Here is a 10,876-nt window from a genome sequence, read left to right as displayed (position 1 = left end):
CTTAATCTTTAATCCCATATTTTATTATTTATTCAAGGACGGGCTTTAGTGGACATTAACTCCATACCCAATAAAGTTTAAAAAAAATGACTTCATGTCTCCTGTTATGGCTTCAGAAATCATTCATTATAGCATCTCTAAACATTCCTCATACCAGTCACAGATGGCTTATTGATTTAGAGGTTGGTCTCTGGCGGAAGAATTGTGTTTTCATGCCTAAAAACACAGCACCTGTGAATTCCATAGTGTTTCAGGTTAATATTCTTCCCCAAGAGATAGTAATGGGCTGTAACCAAAGTTATTATGTAAATAATTGCAAGAGATGAATGCAAGCATATTTTGAAAAGGCGGTCCAAAAAAATGAATGCATAGCTTACTAGATACATAAAAATATCAAAAAGAAAAAATAATAAAACATTTTATTGACCTTCTGTAAGGACAGATTAACAGTAGAATTATAAAGTCCTGAGATGGACCCAGGTGTGTATAGGAAATTAATATGTGCTAAAGCTCTGTATAGGAAATTAAAATAAAATAAAAGAGAGGTATATTAGAAATGGAAAGATTAGATTTTTTTTTAAGACGTGGCATTGGGAAAAATTAGAAAAATATTTGTAATCATATCTCCCTCCTGCAAAATAATATTTTCCAGGTAAATTCCAAGTAAATTATAGCATCAATGTAAAGCAGCAAAAAACAGTGTATATAATCATTTGTTCTTATCTCAAGGGGAAAATATATATATTATTGTAATTACATAAAATTGTAAAGCAATGTGCTTCAAAAGGTGATACTTTCAATATATAAAGTTCATACAAATCAGTAAGGCAAAACCCCTAAGGAAGGATCAATACAGAAACAGTAAAGACAATGAACAGAAAAATTACAAAAATAGAAATACATATTACCAATAAATATGTGAAAATTTAACTAGAAATGTTGTCAAAGATTAAAATGAACAACAGAAAATAAAACGGCAATAGTAAGACTAAAAATGTATTGAATTAAAAATATTAAAAAAATAATACTAATAAAGTTGTGGTGAAATAGTTCATATATACTGCTAATGGAAGTTTAAATTGGAATACTCAGCATTAATTTGAAAGAAATTTGGATTTTTGCATCAATATTTTTAAGTGCTCCCACAGTGTTACCCAGTGAGTCTCTTCTAAGACTTTAGACTAAAAATATACATAGAAGGTATCCATTGCAACGTTATTTATAATGATGAAATTACAGAAATAACTTGGATATTCAACACTAGTTATGAATAAATAAAATGCAGTATTCCAATATGAAGTATTTTGTAGCTTTTAATAAAGATATTTATGAAGAATATCTTATTGAGATGGAGAATGTTTATGCTATAATGTTATAAGAGAAAAGAAGGATATAGCATGTTCTGGTTAGTATCCATAAACATATTTTTTGCACATATCTCAATTAGGTGAACTTGTGGAAGTATAATTACTATGTGGATACGTTTCAATGCTTTTCATACATATTGACCGATCTCTGTCCAGAAAGATTACACTTAACTTATACTTTTATCGGCAACATATAAGAGTATCATCTCCTATGCATGTCTCTTTCCCCCAATCAAAGTATTAGGATTCTTTTTATGTTTGCCAGTGCTTAGGTGAAAAACAGCACCATATTAATTTTAATTGAATTTAAATTGACGTTTATATATTTTAATAAATCTTTTTGTGCATATATGAATTGCCTATATACATTTGGTATATGTATTTTTTATTGGTATGAATGATATATATTTAAGAGAATGCATCTGATCTCAAGTTACTCTACAATTTTATGTGAGTCAAGGCCCAAGAGAGGAGCTTGAATTTTTCTAATTGATTCAGCATATATTTTTGAAATTACTTCTATCTGCAAGGATCTCTTCAACATGCTGTTTGGATCATACGTATTGTTAACCTAAAACGAAAAGGCCGAAGTGAGAGGCAACAAGCATTTATTTGAGATCAAAAGAATAGTTATTCTAAATCGTGGGCAGAGACTCAAACAGTGTTCTGATTAGGAAGTGGAGGCAAGGAATATTTTATGAGAAAGGGAAGGGGAACAATTATATGAGTAGAAGGAAGGACTTTCTGTAGGTGCAGATAAGCCAGCATAAGGATGCTAATTCTAAAGAGTGCCTTTATTGTCCTGCAGTCATAATTTTGGTTTGACCCAGTCAAAAGGTTATTTTGTCCAGTTTTAATATTCCAAAGGTTTGAAGAGCAAGATCCAAAGGACAGTTCCTCTGGGGTGGCAGCTCTGACTCCATTTTGAAGTGGTTCCATTTATATTATTTTTCACAATATGAATATATTATAGTCTTAACTAAAACTGCCTACAATTTAAACAGAGAGATGGATGTGAGCACAAAGTACCGTGACTATACAGGAGTCATGCTATTAATTCTGAATCTGAATATGAGGGATGGTTTCATCGATTTATCCTTAAGCTGAGCCTAAAGGCAGAAGGCTGAAGAGGACATTAGGGAGAGGAAAAACACCTGTGATGAGGACGAGGTGTGTCTCCTGGAGAAACCCTGCTGTTCATCCCCTTAGTCCATAAGGTTGTATTTACCTTGTATGGTTTCAAAATACGTATATGAGCTTTCAGGTATGAAGCGTCCGGTAATCCATTACATCATTGTGCTTAGAACTAATTGTATTCAAGGAATCTGACTTATTATCAAAGCTCCAAAAAGTCTAATCAGAAAAACAAAAATCAGGATTTCAATTTGTTCATTTGTAATAAGAAATGCAAAAGTGAATTTACTATTTGTGTTGCTCAAACCAGTGCATTCACTAACAGTAAGCATGCCATAGCCAATGGCTGGTAACACTCTTAGAATGAATGGAATCAGAGCAAGGCTATTTATTATTCTTGAGGTTCAAGGTTTAATGGCATTAAGCTATAATAGATGTGTTCCTCCAAAGTAATTACCAATATATACTCCAGTGCAGAGCTGTTTTTGATAAATAGTTCATATCTGGGCCCTGATAGAGACTAAATGCCCAAATATAAAACATGAAAGTAGCCTACATCCTGTCTAGCCTGTAAGGGAAGTGGTATTAATATACCAAGCCATGAGGTTGGCAAGCAAAGGATTTCATCATCAAATTGGGATATGTAAGGTCATATTTAGGCAGATTCTGAAGGCTCAAGTAATATTCAAAGGCAGGTAGCTGATACTCCATATGAACCCCTTCTTACCCTATTGACTTACTTCCCTTAACCCTTTTCTTCCTAAATAAGGAAATTGTATTTTCAAAGTTTAATTGACAGGATTGGGAACCAGACATGACAGGTAAGAAATGCTGGAAAATGAGTCTTCATGATATTTCTCCATGTCTTGGATCAGCTTTTGTTCTGTACTATCTTTTCAATGATGTTAATATAGCCAGCAACCTTGGAAAATAAAGATACTTTTTCCCTCCAGGGCAAAGGCCAGATTTGATCCCTGACCATGATAATAAAGATAATATATTCCTCAAAGGCCAAGATCTGGAAGGTTTTCTAGCAGGTTCTTTGAAACCCTGGGATTTCCAAGTGGGACTTCTTCAGCTATGGCACAAGTTGACTGTGTGTGCTGCTTCCAGCCAAGTCACTCATGTAACCCTTGTATTTGGAAGCCAAGGGCTGCCAGTGTGGACATAAAGCTAACGCTGCTCACTCTGATGTGAATAATGAAGTCCTTGCCACTGACTCAAAAGTCTCATGCTTCTTCTGTCATGAAAGTCTGAAACGCATCTTCTGTTATCTTCAAAGGAGGGTCCAATCTCAGGCCCTTCAAAGTTCTTGAAAATGTAGAGGGCCAATTCCAAGAGAACACTGTAGTTATCATCATGGAGGACTGGAAGTTTGGTTGTTATCTTGTTCGCGTTTGTGAAGCAGATTTACAGTGAAGCCATTAACTGGGCCAGAGAGCACAGGAATTGGAGCAGATAGCATGGAGACGAAAAGCTAAAATTTGAACTTTTTGAGTTTGAAATAAAAGCAGAGAGTGTCCAGTTATAAATGTGGAGAAAACAATTGGGAAACTTCAGATAGAAATATGGAATGCTTGGGTGCGTTTAAGAATCATCTGCATGAAAACGTAGGTAAAGCCCATGAAAGTAGGTACAATTCTAAAATGACTTTTATAATCAACTTCCTCCAGAATACACTTGGCCTATAATATGTATCTCCAATCAAAGTGTCCATTTTAATGGATAACTTCACTATTTAGTATTTCTATAATTACATTTTTCTTACAAAATTAGCGTTTAGCTCATAGCCAATATAACCAATTTCCAAAACCTCTCAATTCTACCTTTCTATTATCTATCTCTCAAATCTACCTTTTTCTCTGGATTTGCATTGCTCTACTATAGAATTAGTCCCTTATTGCTTCTTATTTGTATAATTAAAACAGCCTCTAATAACCTTCCTATCTTTGGTCTCAATTCTTGTCTCCTCTCTGAACTCAGGATAATTTCATTCTTTTGCAAAATTAATACTTTAAAATATAGCTCTGACCATGCCATTGTTTCACAGACCTTTGAAATGTCCTCTCCTGTGATTTTCTTCTAAATTTCTTGCTTCATTTTATTGCACATTGGTAGTCTCTGAGACACTTAGAGTACACGAGAATTTTCATACATTCTGATTTATGATACTAATCTAATCTTTGTCTTTTGATTTTTACTGACTTTTGATTATTTATTAAGGTTTCTGTTTATTCCCTCACATTATGGGCTTTTAGAAGTTGTATAACTTTATTAAGCTTAATATATATTGAGGGCCTATTGTGTCTTGTACATGTTAGGCACACAGCAAATTTTGCAAAATTAATGAATAGATGAAATTATACATCAATGTCTTTTATATACATTAAGATACACCAAATTGGTTTTTATTCATTAATCAATTAAAAATGCTAGTTTTGAAATTCACCAGTCATGTTTCAATTAATATACAGGTATCTGCATATATGTAAATATTTATATCTTTTTATTATAAGTCCCTGAATGTCTAATGTCTTCTAACCCTAAAAGGCCGGCATCATTAACTACATGAGTCAGTATTTCATTGCCTAAATCAACATAGGGAAGTAATGGAGAAATGGTTCAAGCTTTATTCTGAAGTAAATTAAGGAAAAAAGATAGATGAACATATAGCACCAAATTATCTATCAGTTAGATGGGAAGAAGCCATGATAAAAAGTTTCAGGAAACTATGTATGATTTGGATATGGGAATATCTAGTCAAACTGTAAGGATTTACAAGAATACTTCTGCATCCTGTTTCTGAGGGGGCACCACACAGTTTAATTTGCGGAACAAAATGGACGAGACTGCTGATGTGTATATGGCATGCACTGCTGCTTCACCACATTTTTAGCAAAGCAATTCATATAGGTGTGTCTCTAACTATGCTTTTAAGCTTCAAATTGATCACATAAATCTAGGAGGAAGCTTGACTAGACGTTGAACACAACGGATAAATCATGAAATTCTTCTGATGTAAAAAGTGAACATTCAGCAGTTTTGAAAAACATTAGGGATTCTGAGTTACGCTATAGAGGAAGGCCTTAATTACGAAAACTGCAGTATTTTCTGTGCAATATTATCACATATTTCAATGTAATGTTACTCTTTCCATTAGGTCAGCAGATTCATTATATTTTAAAAATAAATTCTGTCTAGTTATTTACATAAACAACATTGTTTCATTTTTACTTTAGAGACATATGATCTAATGGATACAGATATCTGATACACAAAATTTTCAATCAGTGTCAATAATTCTGTATTTAAAAAATCCTTAAAACATGGATTCTGACTGTGATTATGTAAAAAATTCTGAGCATAAATATTTATTTGCTAAGGACTGAAAAACATGACCATCCTTCTGGAATAGGACTTGGGGATTTTGGCATTGTAATAATTATTCGATTTAAGTAATAAATGAAGAATCATAATTATTGACCCACTACTGAATTTCAGTGTCTTTAAATAAATAAGGTATAATCTTCAAGTAAACCATGCAAAGCAATGGTTACTGTCTTTCTCATAGAGATATAGAAAGAATGACTCAAAGTTTAACTCATCAAAATCAAGTAGCTAGTAAGTGTTCAGTCAGGCTTTGCTGTGATATCTATCAGGCTATTTGTTTTGCTTTCAAGCTTGAATATCAGATTGTGTATGGTTATCAGTGTGATGGTGATGTTTCAGAAACAAGAAGCCCTCTTGGCAGTAGGTAAATTTGAAGGCTTTACAATTTTATTTAGGTACGGGTTGTTATGCATTTCAAGCCAGATGTATTAGTCAGGGTTCATCAGAGAACTAGAACCAGTAGGACTTACACCTATGGCCATTCAAGTTGATATATCAAATTAACCATCACACAAGGACATATAGATACTCCTGACAACTATGTGAAGTCATTTGCCTTTAAAGAGTATAAGTTCTGATGAAATAAATAAGAGGGAAAAATAATAGATAAAACAAAACAAATAGATAATAAAAATAGTAACTAAAGGGTAAGGTGACTTGTAGTTCTTCTAATTTACAATAAGATATAAATGACTAGATTAAATTAAGATTGATTAAAATATTCCCAAAGAAATTTGCCTTTTAAAATTATTTACCTTGGTAATCTAAATCACTACTCTGAAATGCTGGATTTATAGAATTTTCTCTCATCTCTTTTATAGGAATAATGTCCTAGTATCAAACAGTCCTAGTCTGTTCCTTTTTTGATAACACTGTGGGACTACATATTTAATAATCCAAATTTAATACCCATTGGCTTCTCATTTTATTATACTTGTTGATGCAAGTGTTCAATGATTTGCCACTGATTTTCAGTCATTCTAGTAAAATGATTTAAATAAGAGCCATTTGAAACAGAAATGAATCAATTTTAGAAATTAGTTTATCAAAATAATGTTAAACAATGATTTTCTCCCCTGTAGTATCATGATTTAAAGAATAGTGTTTTATAGCAGTATCTTTGCCCTGAAAAGAGCTTTCAAAGCCCTCTTGTATACTGAAAATTTCCTTCTGTTGACCGTGAGGAATAGATTTTCCAAAGGAGGTAGATAATTCCTATTTATCATGTCTGATGGGGAAAGAAAGATTCTTAGTATATTGGATGTATAATTTGGCTTGTCTAATGAAAGGATTGTATCTATAAATATTGCTGCTATATCTGGCTTATTCATGTCCAAAAGCACTTTTAATTAGTGCATTGACTTTTTTGAAGGTGTTCTATAATTATGAAATCACATTTAAGCTCATTCTAGCTGGATGGGTTCTTGTCTTTTGGCCTCTGTCTCTTCTTGGTCAGCATGCAATCTTGACCTTTAAAGCAGGCAGTAAGGACAACCAATGTTGAAGTTTCAGTGATGATTTACATCAGTTAAGAACTTTTCTTTTTATTTCATTTCTACCTCAGAATAATTATACTACTACATACCAATTGTTTCGAAGTAGGCATTTACGATATGTTTCCATGTATCAGGTTTATTTATTAATAATAGTTGTGTTTCTGTTGGCTATTTGTACTCCATTGATCTGATGACATGATCTCATTTCACTGGAAAAGCAACTTGACTTCACTTTTTAGTATTCGCATGTCCTTTAAAAGCCATAGTGGATTTTCCTTTAAAATAATACTAAAAAAAAGTATCCTTTGATAGATGATTGGATAAAGAAGATGTGTTACATATATACAATGGCATATTACTCAGCCATAAGAAAAGATGAAATACTGCCATTTATGACAACATGAATGGATTTTGAGATTATTATGCTAAGCAAAATGAGTCAGACAGAAAAGGTCGAGATCCATATGACTTCACTCATATATGGGATATAAAACTGAAAGCAACAAATGAACAAGGCAAACAAACAAAACTCACAGACGCAGACAACAGTTTAGTGGTTACCAGAGGGTGAGGGTGGTGGTAGAACAAGGTAAAGGGGGTCAAATATAGTAACAGAAGGAGATTTGACTCTGGGTGGTGAACACATGATGCAATATATAGATTATGTATTATAGAAATGTACACTTGAAACCTATATAATTTTATTAACCAATGTCACCCCAATAAATTTAATAAAAAAAGACTAGAAGGCAGAGTGGTAAGAACCTCATGTCACTCAGATGGGAGAAGGGTCCAGGCAGATATATGAAAATACTTCTGTATTAAAATGTAAATTATTTGCTTATGAAACATGTTTATTAAAGTCCCATGATGGGCATGGCATTGTATTTTATGTAAAATAGAAAAATGAGAAAAGGCTCAATGTGGGGACAGAGCCCCAGAGAGCAGTTTCCAGGCTCTCGGCCTCATGTGGAAAGGTGCTGGCTTGGGTAGTAGATGGCCGTCAGCTGTGGCTGGTTGGCCGTCAGCTGTAACCATTGAACCATTGGTCACTAATATAACTGCCGTGGCTAAGGAGGAGAGTGGAGGAGACTGAAGGAGAGGCGAGGAGAGTCAGTCGGTTGGCAGCAAAGCTGACAGCAGGTCGCATGTCGTGTGAACCCAGCCTCCAGTGAGACCATAGTGGTATGACTTCCCTACGTATGGCTCCATACGTTTTTGGCCTAGCCATATCCTGCGTTCCTATATGGGGAGCAGGAGCAGAGACCCCTCAGGCCTCCCCGCATGACACTCATGTTTTCATGTGTTTTTTAGTAGAATTTCTGTAGAATAACGAAAGCATGCACCTACATAACTAATATATAAAACTGGATTTGATGATTTCCAAAAGTTAGATACACATTATAAGCCATGAGAGTTCAGGTTGGAAGGAAGGATCTTTTTGCTGATGTATTTAGGAAAGACTTTGTATTTATATTAAGACTCAGCCATTCTGCCCCTAGATATTTTATCCAAGAGAAAATGAAAACTAAGTTCCCTACAAAACCATATACGCTACCGTTTACAACAGCTGGAATTGTATCATTTAAATCTGAAATCAATGCAAATTTCCATTAACAGTGAATGAGAGTGCTGAATTTAACCACATTTCAGTTATGTAAGTTCTAGGAATGTGCTGTACAAAATTGTGCCTACACCTAACACTACAGTACATTGCACTTAAGTTTTTGTTAAGAGGGTAGATCTCAAATTGTGTTGTTACCAAAATAAAATAAATAAAAGAATAAAATTCCTCTTTAATCACAGAAAAAAAAGACTGAATGAATTAATAAAGTAAATAAGTACAATAAAAGGAACAAACTGCTGGTAAACCTGAAAACATAGATGAATGTCAGAATCACTATGTTGAGTGAATGAACCTAGAAACAAAGGATTATATGCTTTGTGATTATATTTATATAAAACTAAAATGTAACCTATGGTGACAAAAGAAAATGGTAGTTTCCTAGGGCAGGTGGTAGAGGGAAGGATGGAAAATACTGAGGATGAGGGAACTGTTCTATCTCTTGATTTTGCTGGTCAGAGCCCCAGAGAGCAGTTTTCAGGCTCTCGGCCTCACGTGGAAAGGTGCTGGTTGGAGTAGTCGATGGTCATCAGCTGTGACTAGTTGGCCATCAGCTGTTACCAGTTAACCATTGGCCACTAATATAACTGCCGTGGTTGTGCTAGTAGATGATGGTGGCTGGCAAGCGTGGATTGTAGTTAGCATGGTGGATTGCAGTTAGCACGGCAGATTGCAGCTAGCAAGTGAGGTGGGTTGGCAGAAAAGCGGACGGCAGGTTGCGGATCGTGTGGCTCCTGCTTCCTGTGTCTCCAACCCAGCTGCCAGAGAGAATATAGTGGTATGACTCCCCTATCTATGGCTCTGTGGGTGTTCCTTTTTGGCCTCACCATATCCTGCGTTCCTATGGGGTGAGCGGGACCAGAGACCCTGCATGACACCCTGCTATAGTGTACACAGCTGTCAAAGCTCATTGAATTGTCTACTTTAAATAGATATAGTACATTGTCTATTTTATTCCACAGTAAACTTGAAAAATGTTTTAAAAAGATTTAATACCTAAAAAAAGTTTGAATTCCATTTTTTTTTTTTTTTACTTTTTTAAAAAATTAGTTTCAGGTGACAAAACAATGCAATAGTTAGACATTTACACTCTTCACAAAATGATAACCGCCCCCCAATCTATTACCCCTCTGACATTGTATATAGCTGTCACAATTCCATTGACTCTATTCCTTATGCCGTACTCCACATCCTGTGACTATATATACATTAAATTATAATTGACATTATTATTATTCAGCTTCCATTTCCGGTGTACACTGCAGTGGCCAGGCATCTACACCGTCCATGAAGTGTTCTCCATAATAAGACAAGTGCCGATCTGACACCCTACAAAATCTTTACGACATTATTGGTTATATTCCCTAAACTGTCTTTTGTATCCCTGTGGCAATATTGTGGCTACTAATTTGTGCTTTCTAATCCCCTCACCTTCTTCCTTAGCCCCACACCCCTCCCATCTAGCAACCCTCATTTTTTCTCTATATCTCTGAGACTGTTTCTGATTAGTTTACTTGTTTATGCTGTGAGAACTTTAGTGAGATAAGTGAGATCATACGGTATTTGTCTTTGTCTGACTTATTTTACTTAGCATAATGTTCTCTAGGTCCATCCATATCATTGCAAATGATAAGATTTCATTCTTTATTGCGAGTAATACTCCATTGTATAAATGTGCCACGATTTAAAAAATGGGCAGAGGACACGAAGGAACATTTTTCTAAAGAGGACATACAGATGGCCAACAGACATCTGAAAAAATGCTCAACCTCATTAGTCATTAGAGAAATGCAAATAAAAACCACAATAAGATACCATCTCACTGCAGTCCGAATGGCTATTATCAATAAATCAACAAATAACAA

The sequence above is a fragment of the Rhinolophus ferrumequinum genome, chromosome 26 (assembly GCF_004115265.2).
Source record: "Rhinolophus ferrumequinum isolate MPI-CBG mRhiFer1 chromosome 26, mRhiFer1_v1.p, whole genome shotgun sequence".
In the NCBI taxonomy this organism is placed as follows: Eukaryota; Metazoa; Chordata; class Mammalia; order Chiroptera; family Rhinolophidae; genus Rhinolophus; species Rhinolophus ferrumequinum.
This window is presented reverse-complemented; position numbering follows the sequence as displayed.